The 21,268-nt window shown below is 49.6% G+C and overlaps 1 pseudogene; it reads left to right on the forward strand.

The window, feature by feature from the left end:
• Positions 1 to 1,768: 1,768 nt before the first annotated feature.
• On the forward strand, positions 1,769 to 5,403 carry LOC142574624 (uncharacterized; annotated as a pseudogene).
• Positions 5,404 to 21,268: the final 15,865 nt, after the last annotated feature.

Below are 21,268 nucleotides of genomic sequence, written 5' to 3' on the forward strand. Positions count from 1 at the left end.
ACACTTGTAGAGAACGCTTAATACAGCTTGGCGCTCACAATACTCTGGGAGGTTTGCAGAGGCCCGAGAGCGCCCACATCAAACTCACTACGCCTAAGGCAGGGAGATCCATCTTGCAGGAACTCGGACACCACCCCGATAGAGTAGCGTAGGAGTTCTCTTACGTTCCTCCATCGATTCCTGAGAACACTACGGTCACGTCCATACATAGGAACATGCACCCCAACCATATTCGCTGTCGAAGTAACGCAAAGGCGGCTAGCCTCCTTATGCAAATACACACTGATTAGCGACAGGTCAGCTTTGTGGGCTGTCTTTGGAAGGAAGGCTGGGCGTTCGCCATCATCACTGTCGATGGTCGGCAAGGAACAACCAATGCTGCCTCGGTTCGGACCAGGCGCTTGGAAATTTCCGAACAAACGCCTATTGCATGACCCCTGCTGGATAGATTACGGGGTAATAGCTATAGCGATTCAAGGTCTGCCGGTAGAGCTTTTGAAAAAGGCGCCGCTTCAAACAGGCCATCAGACTTCTTGGGGTCTAGGAAATCACGCACCACTTCATTTATTGGTTGCCCACACATCAGGGTCATATAGAGGGTGCTTTCCCAACCTCAACGAGTCGGCTCACGGGGCTGTGCGCAGACTTGCCCACCGTGCTACCCCCGACCAATCGGAACACGAGTCCCCAGAGGACAGGAACACGCCCTCCACCTACAACAATATCACTAAACACTAATATCTCAGTCGTAGAATATACTTCATTCCTCACCGCGGCTCACTAGAGCTCAAGCACTAACGCTCCGACAATTTCAAACGAATACGTATCCTAATTACGCTTAATACAGCTTGGCGTTCACAATACTCTGGAAGGATTGCAGAGGCCCGAGAGCGCCCACATCAAACTCCGTCGCTCTCAAAAATCCGTCGCTCTTAAACGCAATCTACGCGGATGCTTACACCGATGATAGTTGCCGCGATTTCGGAGAAATAGTCAGGTTAGAACACATGCTCTGGCGGTGCGCCCGGTCGTGATATATCATCGATAACAGCTCGCTCAGATGGCAGGTGGTTCTCCGCAGCACTCTTCTGGCTGACGAACTCAGGCTGTCCAGCAGGCCGACAATGCGGCAGAGAGGCGTGGCCTACCGGTTCCCGCGTGTGAGCGGCCCGCTTCGTGATGACTCACAATCTGCAGGAACTAAAAAAATATTTCCCATACTGCAACGCCAACCAAGATAGCAACACTGTGCCAACAAGAGAGCAGCGCAGCTATATATACGTTCCCTTCTTATCAATAAAGCATTCTTCTTGTAGCCACGACCGTGTGCATTACGCTCGATACATGGTGTCAGAGGTGGCATCACTCACGGGACCATGACCGACCTGCGCCCGCCTGAGCCACTGCAAGCGGGCGACAACGCAGCGGCGTCCTGGCAGACAATCAAGCAACTCATCGAGCTGTACCTGATAGCAACTGAGCCCACGAAGCCACGCAGTAAGGAGCAGAAAGCTGCTATCTTTTTGCGTGTTGCGGTCAAGAAGGAATTGACGTGTTTAATACTCTGAACCTATCACCGGAGGAAGCTAAAGACTACGACGTTTTGGTTAAAGCATTTGAAAACTATTGCCTGCCTAAGTGTAATGAAACTTATGAGCGTTATGTGTTTAGCTCGCGTCGTGAGGCACACGGAGTGCCATTCGAACAGTTCTTTCGGGATCTGCAACTAAAAGCAAGAACGCGCAACTTCGGGGATTTACGAAACTCCATGCTGTGGGATCAAATTGTCTATGGCATTTGCAGCTGTTCCCTCGAGAAAAACTTCTTCGAAAGAAAGACCTGACCCTAGCCACAGCGGTGGAATGCTGCAAAGCCGAGGAACTTGCCGAATCGCAAAAGAGGGCACGGACGGAGGAAAACAAGATTGAACCTGTTTTACGGACGCAAGCTTAACACAGATGCCAAAAATTCCGGTATTGCAACTTCTCGCATGCGCCAAGGAAGTGTCAGGCGTACGGCAAAACATGCAACAAGTGCACGAAGCCTAATCACTTTGCCGCCTGCTGTACGAGCAAGCGAGCAGCCGTTGATGACATGGTCGAAGGAGCGGAGAGTGACAATGACTTCGACGTTCTGGAGATCAGGACGACGGAAAGTAAGCGTGGGCCCGAAAGTCGCGACTGGATTGTAACAAGGAGCATTGAGGGAACTGATGTGCAGCTGAAGGTCGACACGGGAAGCACAGGTTAACTTGTTGCCGCGTTCGCTGTTCAAAAAGCTCGGAAATAGACAGCAGCCGTACCCCACGAGGAGCATCCTGTGCCATTACGGGGGCGGCGAAATACCGCACAGTGGAAAAGTTCGCCTCGCCGTGCAGTTAGACAAACGGCGCCTACTGCTTGAGTTCTTCATAGTAAAAAAGAAGCAAGCCATTCTGGGCCTCGGGGCAAGTGAGCAACTTGGTCTGGTCAACAGAGTGAAACCGGTGGACAGCAGCGAGACATACGGAAGCTTAAAGCAGGCATTCCGAAGGCTATTCACGGGCATTGGCAGGACGCGGCGCGAGTACAAAATGGTGCTCCGGAAGGACGCTGTCCCTGTGGTTCAGCCAACCCGGCGTGTGCCTTACGCCCTCAAGAAGCCGCTTAAGAAAGAACTCGACCGGATGAATGCTGCGAACATCATCGAGAAGGTGGAAGAACCGTCAGACTGGGTAAGTCCCTTGGTTATCATGAGGAAGAAAAATGGAGACTTAACAGTATGCATGGACCCGCGGGCAATTAATAGGGCGGTGAGGAGAAATACTTTCAGCTACCATGCCGGGAAGATATCGAAGGTGATGTAGCGCATGCAAAGTATTTCAGCAGACTCGATGCAAACAGTGGGTTCCATCAAATTCTCCTCGACAAAAAAAAAAAAAAAAAAAAACGTCAGAAATCTGCACATTCAGTTCGCCGTTTGGTCGGTATCGGTATCTCAGACTGCCATTCGGTATTGCATCTGCACCCGAAATTTTCCAGCGTACAATTACCCAGATATTCGACGACCTCCCGGGAACACGTGTGTACATTGACGATGTGCTAGTGTGGGGTTCTACGCGAAAGGAGCGCGATGAACGCCTGTACAAAGCGCTGGAAAGGGCACAGGCGGAGGGCCTAACTTTGATTGCAGAAAAGTGCATTGTTGGACGTACTGAAATCAGGTTCTTGGGTGATAAGATTAGTTCCCAAGGTATTGAGCCAAATCCCGACCTGATAAAGTGCCTTTTAAACCACCCTCCGCCAACGACCAAGAAAGACGTTCAAGGCTTGCTTGGCACCGTGAACTATTTCGGGAAATACTTGCCACTGTTGTCAGCCCACACCGAGGCCCTGCGCAGCCTGATTAGAACCGAAACACTTTTCGAGTGGACGTATGTTCAGGAACGTGAGTGGGTGCTGCTCAAAAAGATGTTGACGGAAGCACCCGTCCTGGCTATCTTTAATCCCGAGCTTTCCACGAAACTGTCGACGGATGCGTCAGCATTTGCACTCGGAGCAGTGCTTTTCCAACAACGTGGAAAAGACTGGCGCCCGGTAGGCTACGCATCGCGAGCACTCACAGAAACTGAGCGAAGGTATGCCCAAATAGAAGAAGAGGCCCTGGGCATAATATTCGGCTGTGAAAAGTTTAATGATTACGTTATTGGAAGATATGTCGTTATCGAAACCGACCACAACCCATTATTGGCCATTTCAATGAAAGAAATAGGCGACATGCCACTCTGTCTGCAATGGCTATTTCTTCGACGGCTGAAGTGCGAGTTTGAGTTGCAGTATGTTCCAGGCAGCAAATTGGATGTTGCCGACACGCTGTCACGAATCCCATCACAGAAACAACCAGAAAAGGGCTCAACGGACGTTGAAGTTCATGCCGTAGGCGTCCTAACTGCCGTTGTTGGACCAGCCACCCTATCTCTTCTTCAGGCAGCAACGGCCAGTGATGCAACGGCGCAAGACGTCATCTCCAGCCTGCAGTCATCAATACCTGCAGAAGGTGAGCTAAAGCCCTTCGCACAAGAACTTTCTGTAGTCAACGGAGTACTCCTCAAGGGAACTAAAGTAGTCGTACCTGCAAGCATGCGTACAGAGATGCTGCGACGAGTGCACCAAGGGCATCTCGGCTTAGGAAAATGCAAATCGAGGGCTCGCAAGTTGATGTATTGGCTAGGAATGTCAACAGATATTGCCCATTTCATTGACAGGTGTGACGTTTGCAAGAAGTTTGCTTATCGACAGCCTGATGAGCCCCTGCGCCAACGCACCGTTCCAGACATGCCATGAGTGAGGGTTGATACAGATCTTTTTCAGCACGCCGGAAAGCATTTTTTAGTTGTATATGGCGCCTACTCTAATTTTGCAGAAGTCGAGCATCTCAAGGATACCTCTGCAACGACTGTCATCCATAAACTACGTCAGATCTTTGCAAGGCATGGATTGCCACTAGGAGTTTGCATTGATGGCGGCGCGCAGTTCACGTCAAAAGAGTTTAAAGCTTTTGCGGCTCGTTATGACTTTGTGCATACGATTTCCAGTCCTCATTTTCCCATGTCCAATGGACTCGCCGAGAAGGGCGTACAAGTGGTCAAGCGGCTTCTTGGCAAGACTGAGAGCAAGAAAGAGGACTTCTATTTGGGTCTTCTCAATTACAGGGTGTGTCCTCTCGAGGATGGCCGATCACCATAGGAACTGCTAATGGGACGAAGTCTCAGAAACCCGCCGTGGTTGCTCAGTGGCTATGGTGTTGGGCTGCTGAGCACGAGGTCGCGGGATCGAATCCCGGCCACGGCGGCCGCATTTCGATGGGGGCGAAATGCGAAAACACCCGTGTGCTTAGATTTAGGTGCACGTTAAAGAACCCCAGGTGGTCGAAATTTCCGGAGTCCTCCACTACGGCGTGCCTCATAATCAGAAAGTGGTTTTGGCACGTAAAACCCCAAATATTATTATTATAAGTCTCAGAACGCTACTTGCAGATTTTTCAGCGTCATCATCAGGTCCCGTCCATAAACATGTTCAAGCAAGGACCACAGGAAGACCACTAAGTCCACTACGGAAGGGAGACGTCGTCCGCATCCTCGGAAATGGGATAGGGGAAATCAAGGCGCAAGTCCAAGGTCTCGTGGCGCCAAGGTCGTACACCGTTCTGACAGAGGATGGCCGGGTTTTCCGTCGAAATAGACAGCACCTTCTCAAAATGCCAGAAGCGTTCCATCGAGCCATCCATTACCAGGCGGACGACTGCGACGACACCCCCGATCCATCTTCGAGCGCAGCCTCGCAGCAGCGCCTGAACCTCCGCAGGCCGCAGCGGATCAACCAACAGCAGGCACATCCCGCCCACCCAACCTCCCAGATTCACTAAGGCGATCTACCAGACCGCGAAGACCACCAGATCACCTGGCCTACACGCACGGATTCCGGCAGACTGAAACAACCAAGGAGTGTTGACTGCTACTCTTCGATGTTGAGTGTTTCCCGTGTTTTCAGTGTTTCCATTCTTCAAAGAAAGGAGGATGCAACGTCCAACCAAGATAGCAACACTGTGCAAACGAAGAGAGCAGCGCAGCTATAGATACGTTCCCTTATTATCAATAAAGCATTCTTCTTGTAGCCACGACCGTGTGCACTACGCTCGATACACATACCTTGCGCCATATGGTGCTGGAGTGCAGGAATAACCGCGAAGTACCACCGTCATCACCACCACCAGGCGATAACATGCAGGAAGAAGAGAATTCAGAGGAAGAATCGGAAGACCAGTGGGAGGCTAGGCTGCTGACGCAAGACCCTGACAACCAGCTACGGTTGGTGAACAGGGCTCGGGTGGCGACAGCGAGCCATGGCTACATGGACTGAGGAGGCCACCCACCTTTGTGCTCAAGAAGCGTAGTCTAGCAATAAAGTTTATTTCTCCCTGTCCATCTTATACCATGCCATCCGATTCTCGCCCAGTCCCTCAGTATTGGGCATCACCCATGAAATGGAAAGAAAACGACCGCTCGCGACATGGCTCGATGCACGTTCGAACGGTCTTCGCTTAGCTTGTGGTTTCTTGGGCACTACCGTCCCTTCTGTGTGATCGCGTTTACGCAGTGTCGTACTTAAGGCCAGACACTGTACTGGGTAGATAAATGCTGTCTCTCAAGAAGGGAGGTAAGTATCGCTCGAGCTATAGGAAGTGTTCGAATTTTTCTTTTTCTTTCTCCAGTGCTTTGTTTATTTTTTCTCTTTCTACATCCACCGCGCTGACCAAGCGGTTGTGGCGTTCCCGTGCAAAACGCGAGGTCATGCTTTGCCACCACGGTAGCCACAATTCGGTGATCTTACGGGGATGTTAAACAATCCGAAGCGGTAAATAATATATAATATATCGCGTGGTTTGGCTGCGCTGCGCAGCGCATCTACGCCTACCACGCGGTAGGCAGCAAAGAACACGAGCCATATGTCCGACAGCGCGTTCCTAGGCGCATGAGTGCCGCAGAATCGGCGCCGCACTCGGAAGTTCCACAACAAGCGCCCAATGTCATCAAGCCGGCGACGCTTGTTTGCAACACCGCCCGTACCTTCCAGCGCACCTTCAATGAATATGGCTGAGACAAGCGACAGTGAAGCCAAGAAACCACGGGTTGACGACGGCATAACATCTACCTATGATCTAAGTGAAGATGAAGACATAGACTGCGATGAAACGCCGTTCTCCTTGGTAACGTATAAAAAGAAGCGGCCTGAGGGGATTCCAGTTGTTTTTTGACCCTCAGAGGAGGGACGCAACTTCTGGCAAGTGAATCCAAACCGAGCTGAGTCGGAAATTGTCTCCGCGGCAAAACAAAAAGTGCAGTCTTTCCGCGTGAATAGAGATGGAAGTTTCTCTGTCAACGTTACTTCAGTCTCATCTGCAAGACATCTACTGTCGATGAGCGAAGGGGCTGGTTTGGAAGCCAAGCCATTCATTCCGGCGTCCTATACCAAGAATGTTGGCAAGATACGCCATGTGCCATTTGAGTATACGGAAGAACAACTGGTTGACTTCCTGTAGGATTTTGGAGTGACATAAGCCTGTCGTCAGGCGCGCTACAATTGCCAAGAAGACGGAGCGGTAGAATCACGCCCTCTGAGAACCGTCATCCTCCATTTCAGAGAAGACAAACCAACGCCGCAACGAGTGCATTTAGGTTTCACGAGTCACCCCGTAGAAGGATATCATGGCCCTGCTCTAAGATGCTACAGCTGCCAGAGATTTGTACATCTATCGAAGAACTGCCACACTCAGCGTCGCTGCAAGATATGCTCTGAAGACCACAACCATTCAGAGTGCAAGTCTGTGTGTCAGCCAAAGTGTGCCAACTGTGGTGGAAACCATACAGCTTCCTACTCCGGGTGCCGTCAGAGCAGAGCTGCCTCAAGGTTACGCAGACATGAGTTAAAATACGGAAGGCTGCCTCCTCGTAATGCACCCCCACCCAACCTTGATGCTGTAAGATACGCGCCTCCAACTCCTAGCAAAGAAAAAGAGCAAGGGGTCCATATGAGCTATTCTGCAGCTCTGAAACACTCAGGTCGACAACGTTCTGACAGCGAGCGGCATGATCCCCCTTCAGAGAATGCTACTCATCTTGCCCAGGCTTCGAGTGAAATTTGCCGACCTTCTCAGCAACGCCCTCAGACATTGACACAGCAACCTCATCTAACGTCTGAGCGACTGCCTCAGCATCCGCCTTAACCACACCAGTCAACCCAGCGACCATCTCAGTCAACTCTTCAGCGACCTGCTTCGAGCACGCATAGAGCTTCAGCGTCGTTTCGTGATTACGCGTCTTTACCTGTAGCACAGATGATCTTGCCCTTGCTATTCACAGCTCTGCGTGCAATTCTTAGTGCCATTCCACAAGCAAACAACCTACCAGAGGTGAAAGCACTGCTTTCTATGGAATCGTTGGTGCTTCCACAACCACCAACAGCTCCACGGCATGCTTTCAATGAATAATCGTTACAACAATGTTTTCGTATTTCAGTGGAATGCTAATAGCCTTCGAAATAAGTAAGCCGATTTTCGCAAACTGCTAGCTTAACATAACTTTCCTGCTTTATGTATACAGGAGGCAGGCGTAAGAGATGACTTTCGTCTTTCAAGCTATGTTATATATAAATCATCGCGCATTGCTGCAAGTAGCAGAGCGATGGTATGCGTGAGAAAGGACCTGCCGTCCTATTTAATGCAGTCGAGCGATTTAAATATAGAGGAGTTCGTAGCATGCAAGATATCTTTTAGAAATACAAGCGTTACAGTGATGCTAGCAAAATATCAGTTGACAGCTTGGTGAATGTGTTTGGTATCGCAAACTCAAATGTGCAGGTTTGTGGGGATTTTAACGCACATAGCGTCATCTGGGGCAGTGAATATAACAATTCCCGCGGAAGCATCATAGAGTCTGGCGCAGAAAAAAGATTTCTGATCGTGTTAAATGACAGCTCTCCAACGTTCTTGCGGGGGTTTCGTTACTCGAGCTGTATAGATGTTACGCTCTGCTCACAAGACCTTCTTGATGGCGTTGAATGGTCAACGGGCATAGAAACGCACGGTAGTGATTATTTTCCGATCCTAGTAAAACATCGCCACATACGGAGTGAGGGTACCCGACGCTACTCAATATATACTAATTGGCAAAGTTTCCGTCACCGTTTAACTCATTGGGTGAAAATCCGAGCTTTCAAAGTTTTGCAAATATATTGTGGGAGTCTTACGAGATCTGCACAAAACAAGTCACTGTTTCAAATGAATACGCTGCAGTCGACGGCGAATACGAATGCCTAAGAGCAATTAGAAGACGCACGGAACGGGCTTACCGCCGTAGTGGAAAGCTGGATGACTACAACATGGCACAGAAAGTTCGGTCAACTACGCGAAGACGCTTACAAAAATTAGGTACGAGAAGGTGGCGAGAATGCTGCGCGTCGTTGTCTCCGTTTACTCCAGTTCCCAGAATATGGTCCGTTGTCCGATCTTTTATTGGTCCAGTTACCCAGAGCCGTCCCTTCCGAGCCCTTGCCGTAGCTCGAAGCACTCCGGAAACTTCTGGTGCTGACGAATTCTGTCAACTTATATCCAGAGCAGGAATTCCGTTTACTTGCCTACAATTTGCAAGTTCGACAGCACTAGCAGAACAGAAAGTTCGTGCGTGCTTTATGTCACAACATCCTCAACTTGACTGTGAGTTTAGCCTAAATGAATTGAAATGTGCTCTTTCATCATGCCGTACAAAGACAACCGCAGGCCCAGATGGTGTCACGTATATGATGTTAAAGAACCTAGGTCCAATAGGAAGAATGGCTCTTTTGGAGATATTTAATGATATCTGGATAAGAGAGACTCTTCCAGATTCATGGAAATTAGCCCGGGTAATTCCAGTTCTAAAACATGGAAAGACTCCACTTTGTCTTGACTCCTACGGAACCGTCAGCCTCACGAGCTGTTTTTCCAAACTAATGGAGAAGATGATAGACCGTCGACTGCAGTGGTGGTGTGAACACACAAATGTGTTTTCCAATTACATGACCGGTTTTCGAAAAATCGGTGTACAATGTGGGGGGGGGATGCAGTACTAGACATTTCCACATGCGTCGAACATGAACGAATTTGCGGAAATGTGACAGTAGCAGTATTCTTAGACATTCAAAGAGCATTCGACGCTGTAAGTCACATACACGTCCTTGCTAGTATGTTAGAGCTTGGACTACACGGTCGAACGCTGCGATGGGTATCAAATTTCTTGAAAGATAAAAAAATATTTATGGAAACAATTGAAGGAGAAAGTAATTGTCACAGCATCACGCAGGGCGTTCCGCAGGGCAGTGTTCTCAGTCCGTTTTTATTCAACTGTGTCATGGCAGCCTTGCCACAAGAACTCCTGTCTGGTCTACAGTATTTTCTGTACGCAGATTACATATGCATATGGGCCTCTGGATCTCATATACAAGACATTCAAACAACGCTGCAAGAGGGTCTTGATAGTATCGACACCTTTTTAAAAGAAAGAGGCATGAGTCTTTCATACGCAAAGACAGCCGTACTTCCTTTCACTAGACGACAGTTGATTAATTTCGAACTTAGGCTTAACGGGCAAACTTTGATGTTTGTGAAAGAGCATAAATTTCTTGGAGTTATTCTTGACCGCCAGCTAGCATGGGCTTCACACATCCGCGCAATTGAAAAGCAGACAAATGCAGTAATAAACGTACTTCGGCGACTCACAGGCACAACTTGGAGGGGATCAGTCTCTTCGCAACTACAAGTTCATAACGCACTCTTAAAACAAAAAATTGCTTTCTCGGTACCTATTCTCCATGGCTTATCACTAACTTTTGAGGAACGTCTTCAACGTTTATTAGCAAGGGGGCTACGAGTGTGTCTTGGAATTCCGCAGGCTACCTCGACTTCTTTAGTAATTGCTGAAGCTCGTCACCCACCATTTCCAGTCATATGAACGGCAGAAACATGCCGACGTATTTATCGTATCTGAACCCAACACGAGAAGCATCCATTAAACCTCGCGCTCACCGAAAGAAAGAGAAGCAAAATTCACGATGTTGTTCGAGAACATAAAGTATTATTACCAAGATTCGAATTATTCAAAGTGGATGTTTGTTACCCTCCCTGGATGTTAAAATGTCCTGAAATAGAATTATCGATCTAAGGGATTATATCTAAGAGAGACATGTTCATAGTAGCGCACAACAACTGGCACTCTTCCAAATTTACTCCTTATATCCCTAGTACACCCACGTTTATACAGATGGTTCGTGTCATAAAAATTCCTCGACTTCAGCATTCGTCATTCCACATTTAGCGTTAGAGCAAACATTTAAACTATACCGAGAGACATCTTCCACCGTGGCAGAGCTGTTTGCAATCCTGTGTGCTTTGTGTTTGATAACATCAGCAAAACATTAGCAAAAATGGGTTATATTTAGCGATTCGCAAGCCGCCCTCACATTACTACACAGCAATAAGAAAAATTCTTTGAACACTTCGCTATTGTATGAGACACTCAAAGAACTTGCAAAAGCGAGCGCAATGAACCACGTAATTGCATTCCAGTGGATACCTGGGCACTGCAATATTCCTGGTAATACTGCAGCGGACGCAGCTGCGAATCGAGTGCCCAATAAAACGGAGACAACCAATCTATAGTCCCATGTATAAACTTATCAATGCCGGAAAATCTAAGGGACAACAGGAAATTTGAAACATTGGTTCACCGCCTGCGTCTTGGTACTGCATTTACAAAACACTTCTTGTACAGGATAAAACGTGTCTCTAGTCCGCAGTGTTATTGTGGACATCCAGACGAAGATGTGAATCATCTTCTCGAGTGCACGATCCACAAATAAGGGTACTGCAAGGAAATTTGTTGATGTTAGACAGAAGACCATTCACTCTAAAAAGGATACTTGGCCCAAGGCCAACTGCGGGCCTTCAAATAAGAGCGCTTCTTGCTCTGAAAAAGGTTTTAGAGGACACCAGCATTTTGGGAAAATATTAGGTATCAGTTGATCCGAATACGCTAAATGAGTAACACAAGCGTTGTCTGTGGTTCATAATCGGTTTATGTGGTGATCGCAAGTTTTACGCAATATGTACAATTCTGTTCTGTACTTGCAGTGCATTACATGTTTTGTGTGTTTTGGCTATACAAAATATCTGACTCTATATATGCGTATGTGGACTGAACTAATGCACAGAACTTTGCGACTGATGTACTGTTGGACTTTATATTGTTTATTCATCCAGTGTTCTACTGAGTGCCATATTTCGTGTCTCTAGTCTCCCTTTTTACGCAAATTTGTTTCCTTTGCCAAGTGACAAGGACTAGGCGGTGCTACCATAATGGCGCCAACCTCTCCTAATATTCACTTCAATAAAAAAAATATGAAACTGCTCCCGACCTCCCCGCGTGCTATGGCGTCCCTTATAGACAGCACGACAATTTCGGACGTTAAGTAGCATAATTCGATTTCTTTTCGCAGTGCTTCGTCTAAACCGTGGAGGCTGCGGGCGGCACGCGACACTAAAAGACCCACCTGACTCGTAGCAAAGGCTTCGTAGCAAATGTTTCATGCGGGTGTTTTCATCTTTCGGGGACATAGGTAAACGGCTTGGTAGGAAAAGAAAGCTCGAAATTTTTTTCCTCCATAGTTTACACATGGTAACTGTTTGCATGACCACGCACGCAATGTCCCTGCCCCATAGACTCACCAGGCTACTTCTATCTCATACTACAAAACAGAGTTTATGCTGCACAACATAAAAAAGCAATCCTACTGTAACAGTGATTTGCTAGCGCAACCTGTTTGCTTTGGTGCTACAGTCGTAGGCATGGCAAAACAAAGCCAGAATGCAAATAGTGACACATATGCTTCTCTGGCGCAGACCCGCTTTCTGTTCCCTCTTAAGGCTGCTAATGCGTGCATGGAGTGGGAAGCATTCACTGACAGCAGATCATCCGCCTGACGAGTTTAGTTGTCAATTTTATATGAATGAACTTTTCCTAACGCATTTTGCCTACGTGTATAGCGTTAAAGAAACGGTGTCGGGCAAAGTTACAATCGTGAACGAAAGTTACAAGACGAACAGTACGCCGAAAGGTTCTTTTTTCCTCCGCAGCGTGTGCGTGCAGATTAAATTACGTGACACAGCCTACATGGCCTGTTATAAAAAAATGAAGGATATAAAAAAGCAATTTCAGCGAATGTCTTGCTGATGCCAGAATGCCCAAACTTTGTCTCGTGAGCATGGAAGCCTTTCGCCCAAGCCCCCGATTCCCTAAATAGGACGAAAGCGTGCGAGTTCGCCTCCTAGGTTGACGCTGTGTTATACTTACTTAAAAAAATATTTTTTTTTCTGAAAAATGAAAGAGGAAGAAATGGAGAGAGGGAAAGTGTGGTCAAAAACAAGAAAGACGATTGTAAATTTTTGAAAAATTGGCACATTTATTACAGTCACCTAGTCAGGGTTTAGTCGGTCCTTAGGCGTTGTTTTTTCGTCCTAGTTTCATGGCTGTTGAAATTCCAGAACACTTAATCTATATAAGATGTGCCCTGTCGTCCGTACACTACCATAAGCAAAAGCTATTCGAAAAAATAAGGTATTAATAAAGAAAAGACGCTCTCGAGTACTTGAACACCTTAGAGCTCCAACGTTCCGATCCCAGATTGTATGTTGTGAAAGAATAATATACTCAAACCCGTTCTTCCAAATTTGCGGTAACTCATAGCCGAAGCCCTGCATTGCAATGTTGAACCGAATAAATCAAACCACTCATTCAATCTTTCCAAAAGTTTTATTGAAGCAAATTTATATATCACCCTATTTATAATGATCATTCATGCAAGTATGCATTATGCCCCAGTATCTTTTACTTGGACGGCTCTTTTCTGCACCATTTTCTGCAGTGCACGCCTTCATGGCTTCGAGACAGCGATGGTTCAACGGGACACAGATGCTAGTGGCGTACTTAATTGGGGGACATAGGGCTTGAGCCTAGCGACGTGAACAACATCGCTGGTGACGTGAGGAGGCACTGAAGGCTGACCGACTGGGGCGATCTCGTATGTCAGGTCGGACAGTTGGCGTAAGATCCGGTACGGACCAAAATAACTGGAAAGTAGTTTTTCCGACAATCCGAGGCGACGTGAAGGCGCCCAGAGAAGGACAAGGGAACCAGGTGAAAAATGGGAGTCTCGGTGCCGAAGGTCGTGGCGTCGCTTTTGAGAAGCTTGCGAGAGTGTGAGGTGATGACGGGCGACTTCTCGGGCCTGGGCGGCTAAGTCAATAGCATCGCGAGCGTTACCAGTGCTGGGTGATTGTACTGCGGAAGGTAGCAACGTGTCAAAGGGCAAGGTGGGGTCGCGGCCATACAACAGGTAAAATGGTGAAAATCTGGCAGTGTCGTGGCGGGACGAGTTGTATGCGAAAGTGATGTATGGTAAAGCGATGTCCCCGTCGCGGTGATCGTCGGAAACGTACATGGCCAGCATTTCAATTAGCGTGCGGTTGTGTCGCTCGGTGAGGCCGTTCGTTTGAGGGTGGTACGCGGTAGCAATCTGGTGCTCTGCAGAACAGGAGCCGAGCAGGTCATCGACGACCTTCGAGAGAAAGTAGCGGCCGCGATCGGTCAGCAACTGCCGAGGGGCGCCGTGGTGCAGGATGACGTCGTATAGTAAGAAGTCGACATCTGTAGCGCAGCTGGTTGGTAGCGCTCGTGCGATGGCATGTTCGTAGTCGGCGTATAGCGCGAGAAAGTACGATTGTCTGGTTCTTGGTGGTAGTGACTCGGAGATGACCACCGAGGAGGCGACGTCCAGTGGTTGCGCAATGATGGGCGATGTTTCCAATACCGGAAGAATTAAAACAGATGGGTTTATCATCCGCTGTGCGCCAGTCAGCTGGGTTGCGATGGAGTGGCGGAAAGCTTTGCGTCTGCGAGCGAGCGGCCGGAGAAATCTGGTAGATGTTTGTATGGCGGACCGAGCAGAGAGATGGACTGCCCAAACTTGCTATTTCTTTCCGAACGACCGCTTGTTCAAGGGAGATAGCGGGCACGCTTTCCCGACCGTCGGGACGAACTGGAGCCGGAGCCATGGCCTCAAGCTCACGGCGAACGATGCGCGTGATATCTTCCGGTCCTGCGAGCTGAACGAACCACGGCGGGTCTTCGCAAGAAGGTGTCGCGGCGGTATTGGGCAATCGGTCGAAAGTTTGAGCGACGCGGCGGCCCTTCGCTTGTTCGAAGCGGCGGCACTCCTTTATAATAGCATCCAGAGTGGCACAATCCTTACACATCAGGAGATTGAAGGCATCGTCTGCAAAACCTTTCAGTATGTGACCAATCTTGTCTGCCTCGGTCATGTTGTTATCAGCCTTGCGACAGAGGGCCAGCACATCCTGTATGTGGACGCTATAGGATTCTGTGGACGTCTGAGCGCGGCACGCAAGTTCTTTTTGTGCTGCCAGCTGACGACCGACAGGTCTGCCAAACAGGTCTCACATTTTTTCTTTGCAGACATCCCAGCTCGTTAGGTCAGCTTCATGTGTGTCGTACCATTGCCTCGCAGTTCCTCTTAGATAAAATATCACGTTTGCTAGCATCATTGTTGGATCCCACCTGTTGTTGTCGCACACTCGCTCGTACATCGTAAGCGAGTCCTCGACGTCGGCGTTGTCCGTGCCACAAAATGTCCCTGGGTCCCGCGGATGAGTGAGGATGACTGTTGGCACGGGCTGCTGAGGCGTTGTCGCTTGTGTCGGTTGATTTGCCATTGTGGCGGCAGGTAGATGACATCTGCTGCGAAGTTCCGTGATTGTACCCAGCACCTCCACCAAAATGTTGCAGGAAGAGAGCAGGCCCACGAGTGTAAAATAATGTATATTTATAACTGCACTGCACTTTTTACAACTTTACTGCACGATCCCGCCGCTCAAAACGCGGCACGGACCCCTTGACCCCGATCGATGAATCATCTCAAGCCCCAAGTAGCCGGCCCCGCTCTCGGGCGAGGCTGCCCGTTAAAGCTCAAGTTTTGAAGGCGAGCCGCATGCCGCTGCTTCCGCTGGAGGATATAAAGATTGTCATCCGCCCCAAGGGCGCCCTTCATATAGCCAGGATCGGCAGTCCCGTGGTAACCGCCGCCATTCTCCAAGCAGCCAACCCCACGGACGAAGAAAGCTCAGAAGACACTGTCTGCCCGAGTACGCAACAAAACATCGTTGTCGTCAGCACACCTCACCCGGACCATGCAGACCGGTACGCTCGAATCCGCTCTATCCATGTGAACGGCGTCAACCACGAGGTCAATGCATACGAAACCGCAGCTGAGCACACGACGAAGGGGGTGATCCGTGGGATCCCACTCACGGAGACTCCCCAGCAGATCCACAACAAAACTGTCACTGCCCGAAACCCGACAGCCTTGGCAGCCAAGCGCACCGCTTCTACTACAACAGTGATCATCGCTTTTGACGGACTGGATGTGCCTTATCAGGTCCGCTACGGCTCCACGTTACTCCCATGTTCGCTATATCGGAAGCAAACTGACATTTGTTACCAGTTTGGCCGCCTCGGACACCGTATGGACGTTTGTCCCTACCCAAATAACAAGATATGCCGGGGCTGCGGTGTCCGCAACCCCGCCGCCGACCATAACTGTAAACCTAAGTGCTCGCTCTGTGGTGGTCCCCATCTCACCGCGGACAAAAGCTGTGCCGCTCGATATAAAACCCCGTACGTCATCCGCAAGCGTATCGGGGAACGACGAACAACCAGCCAAGCCACCTATAAACGAGCCGGCCCCTCCACCCTCAACACCAGAACCAGGCCACGCTCCCGCACACCGTCAAGGGGGAGCCGTTCCCGCTCCAGAACTCCGTCTCCATCCAGGCAACAACGCTCAAGATCCCGGTCTGCATCGGCTTCACGCATCACATCTACCAACAACAACAAGGTGAGCTTCGCAGAGGCTCTCATGGGCACCTCGCGAGAGGGTCGTAAGATCACCAACACACAAGTCACCTACCCTTCTGTTTCACCAGATAACTCAGAAATAGCTCAGCTTAAGCGCGAGAACGCCATCCTACGCGATCTCCTAACTAAACTCTCGCAGGAGGTTAGACATCTCAAACATTCCCAAACACCAGCCCCTACACCTATCGCACAGAACGTCCCTGCCCCTAGTCAGGAGGCCCCCTCGACTCCCGCCCCGAAGAAGAGAGCCCTGCAAGATGGAGCCACGGGCCAGGTCCGCTCTGAAGTTAAAGGCATGCTCATCTCACTTCAAACAACTATTAGCACTTTCCAACATGCACTGGACTCCATCCAGCAAGCCTTCATTGGTATTGTCCAACGCGTGACCAACCTGGAAACTCATTTTCTCACGTCTCCTAGCCATGCCGCCCCCGTCTGTGACCCTTCCGGGACGCCGATGGCGACATCCACCATCTCCCATCATGGCTCACACTAATCAAGACGCCCTCACTTGGCAGTGGAATTGCGGAGGCTTTCACCAGAAACAACCGGTACTCAATCAATACCTACGCCAACATACCCGCCGCCCGGATGCTATCCTACTTCAAGAAACCAATAACGCCCCGACCACGCTCCCCGGTTATCAAACCTTCCATACCACCCACCCTCTTCGCCTGGTCTCCACCCTAGTACGGCGTCGTATTCCTGTTATTGAACCTGATCTCAATAGTCCTCACATCGAACATCTATTCCTAGAATTATTTCCCAATCGTAAACGGAAAGAATGCATCTTCCTTCTGAACATTTACAATAGCCCCAAGGACAAAGCAAGGTGTCGCTTCCTCACCCTCTTTAATAAGGGTCTTCACGTAGCTGGAACGCACCCCCTACTCATCGGCGGTGATTTCAACCTTGCCCATACAGGCTGGGGCTACGTTCGCACGGAAGCTGCAGCTCGCAACCTCTGGCAAGATTACCACGACTTAGGCCTTACGCTCATCACGGATCCCTCCTTTCCCACATGCCTCGGTAACTCCACTACCCGGGACCCTACCCCCGACCTCACCGTCATCAAACATATCAACAATGCACACTGGACCAATACCGAGCAAGGCCTGGGCAGCGACCATTACATCCTTGCTCTCTCTTTACCCCAACTCGCTGCCGCCCCTGCCCCGCCTAAAGAATTCAGCATTACCGACTGGGATGTTTTTCGAAAAATACGCATAGGTTCTACCTCAGCAGACGGCATTACCGACATTAACACCTGGATGCAAGCGCTACGCACTGATGTTCAAACGGCCACTCGGGTGTTAACTACAGATGCCTCAGTTGAACGCATGGATAGCCGCCTCGCCCATCTTCTGGAGGCTAAGGCCTCCATCCTAGCTCGATGGAAGGGGCAGCGCCTAAACCGTCGCCTCAGAAGTAAGATCTCCAAACTCAACACAGCCATCGAGGAGCATTGTCAAACCCTCAGCCGGCAACAATGGACGGAGCTGTGTAACACGGTGGATGGACAACTTCATCGCCCTTCCTCGTGGAAACTCCTCAAACATCTGCTTGATAATACCACCACCCGCACCACCCAACAGGATCGGCTGCAGAAGCTCCTTTATACGGAGACCCTTCAGCTAGGTCCACAACAGGTGCTTGACTACCTCTGCACCAGATATATATCCAGGGGACAAGTCAGTCCACACAGCAATTACATCGGTAGCTCCAACCCTACACTAGACGCCGATTTCAGCGTATCTGAAATACATGCTGCTCTTCGCAAGCTTAACGGTCGTTCTGCTCCAAGGCCAGACGGTGTCACTAACAAAAGCCTTCGCAATCTCGATGACGAGTCCGTGTCCCATCTGACTGACTACATCAATGATTGCTGGCGCAGTGGTGCCCTTCCAGCTGCCTGGAAGACTGCCAAAGTTATCCTAATCCCAAAGCCTGGCAAACCATGTAGCTCAATAACTTAAGTACCATCTCCCTCACTTCATGCGTAGGCAAGGTGATGGAACACGCCTTCTTAGCACGCATCAACAGTCACCTCGAAGACAACTCTCTCTATCCCCACACCATCATTGGATTTCGCCCTCACCTTTCTACTGAAGACGCTATGTTGCAGATCAAACATCAAGTGCTAAACGATCGTTCCCGTAACATGAAAGCCATCCTCGGACTCGACCTCACTCAAGCCTTTGATAACATTTCCCATGCAGCTATCCTTGAACAGGTCTCCAACCTCCACCTTGAAGAGCGAGCCTGCAATTACATTCGTTACTTTCTCTGCAATCGCACGGCTACCCTCTCGGCCGGGGATTTACGATCAGACCAGCTTCCCCTTGGCAGCTAAGGCACCCCGCAAGGTTCAGTTATCTCTCCTATGCTCTTTAACCTAGTCATGATTGGCCTTGCCAAGCAACTGCAACAAGTCGACAATATCAACCATACCATCCACGCCGACGACATCACCATCTGGTCGTACCGAGGCAGTGATGGTCAAGTGGAATCAGCCCTCAAAACGGCGATTGACACGGTTGAAGCCTATCTCCAAGGGACCGGACTGCACTGTTCGCCGGCTAAATCGGAGCTTTTGCTATACAAGCCCATTCAGCGGGGTCGCGCTCCCAAACACCAATCTGGTCACCGACCCTGTGACGCCATCACCCTACGCCTTCAATATGGCAGTCTTATCCCACACGTCCCTAGTATCCGGGTTCTCGGTCTCACCATCTTACCAACGGCTCCAACGCCTTGGCTCTCAACAAGATCTGTGCCCAATCTCAAAACACCCTACGACTTCTTAAACGTATATCTAACCGACGAGGGGGACTCAAAGAAGAAAGCCTACTCTGACTCGTCCAATCCTTTGTCGTATGCCACATTACCTACATTGCTGCATACCTCAACTGATACCGGGCTGACCAAAACAAGCTCGACACCCTCATACGAGGCGCCTACAAGCAAGCACTTGGTCTCCCGCATTGCACCAGCACTGAACTCTTCAACCAACTGGGAGTTCACAACAACCTTTCCGAACTCATTGAAGCCCAACAACACTCTCAGTTTGAACGGCTCACCCTTACTGAAACGGGACGCTTTATTCTGTCCACGCTTAGCTACAACTACCATCAGCAACAGGGCCCCAAACAACCGATCCCGACCGACATCCGTAGCTGGATCTACATAGACCATATCCCTAGAAACCTGCACCCTGGATATAACAGGGCCCGGTGCCAAGCTCGGGCCGGAGCTATCACAAAAGCCCTTGCCCACGTACCTGGCGTCACATTTGTTGATGCAGCCCAATACTCCCACGGCACACGATTTGTGGCCGTCGCAACACGCGATTGAGTCCTACACCACACCTGCAGCGTCACTACCTACACTGCCGAGACGGCTGAAGAAATGCCCATCCTCCTGGCCACTTTAGATCCCACCTGTCACACCATAGTGTGTGACTCTCGCTCAGCCGTCACTAACTTCAGCAAAGGCCGTATTTCTCCCCAAGCTCTTCGCATCCTCTGCCAGGCACCACACTCTAAAGACAGCGTAATCTCCCTAACATGGATCCCGGCCCATGCGGGCCCTGTCCACCTACACCTCCCCAATCTCAACGAGGTCACCCACTCCATTGCGCGAGGCTTAGTCAACCGCGCCGGAGTCACTGGAGATGAGTTGGACACCAGGGACAATCTGACAACTTATAACAATCTCGTCAAGGCCTTTTACCTCAGTCGCGGAACCTTCCCTCCGCCTCACCCAAAGTTCAGCCGGGCGCAGGCTACCCCCTGCGTCTACTACAAACAAACACGTACCCTTCACCCGCCTGCCTCCACCTTATATTTCCAGAAATCTACACTACCCCCAACTGCCGGTGGAATTCACCCGGCTACGCTTCCGCATATGCTATGGGAGTGCCCAGCACAGTACACACAGACTAACACCACGACTCCCTTGTCGAGGTTGCATGAGGCTCTGCGGAGCTCCGCCCTCGACGACCAAACCTGGGCGACCCAGCACGCCCGCTAGGCGGCGACGAGGCAAGCCCTCGACGTCCCTTCGTGGGAGGCTCAGGCCCGGCCATCATAAAGTGCTGGTTCTACAATAAAAGTTTATTCCTCCTCCTTTACAACTGACGTATATGGCGTTCAGGCAACTGCCAGACTTCGTCTTCCTCTAGTCCAATTCAACTTCTTCCTTCCCTTCACCGTAACAATATTATGTACTATTTTGTTTCTATTAGGAAGCGATGACGCTGCACGTCTTTATTTTTTTTCATGTGAGATTCCGTATTCGTGTTCTTTTCTTTTTTAATTTGTATCTTCATTTTTCTCTTAAAGTTTTATAGGACGCTGCGTTTATCTTCCTCACAAGAGTAATTGCGTCACAGGCTCACAGCGCATGTGCCAGTTAGTTATTGGCTGCAAGCATTACGAGGAAGGAAACACTCGTCTTTCGCGATAGCTGGCAGAATAAGGCATGTCTATTATCTTGTCAAAAACGGTATAGCGCCTTTAGCTGGTTTACCAGATTGGAAAAGTAATATCCAAATCAGGCTACCTCTCGTCTGAGTTGGCACATATAATTTACTTTTGGCTGTCTGTCTATTCTGAGGTTACGTGTCTTCGTAAAACTTTTCGAAATCTTTATTTGGCACCTTCTTTGTGGTTTATTCAGTGGCTGCAGTGCAAGCTTGCTCAAATCCCA

The sequence above is a fragment of the Dermacentor variabilis genome, chromosome 3 (genome assembly GCF_050947875.1).
Source record: "Dermacentor variabilis isolate Ectoservices chromosome 3, ASM5094787v1, whole genome shotgun sequence".
Taxonomy (NCBI): domain Eukaryota; kingdom Metazoa; phylum Arthropoda; class Arachnida; order Ixodida; family Ixodidae; genus Dermacentor; species Dermacentor variabilis.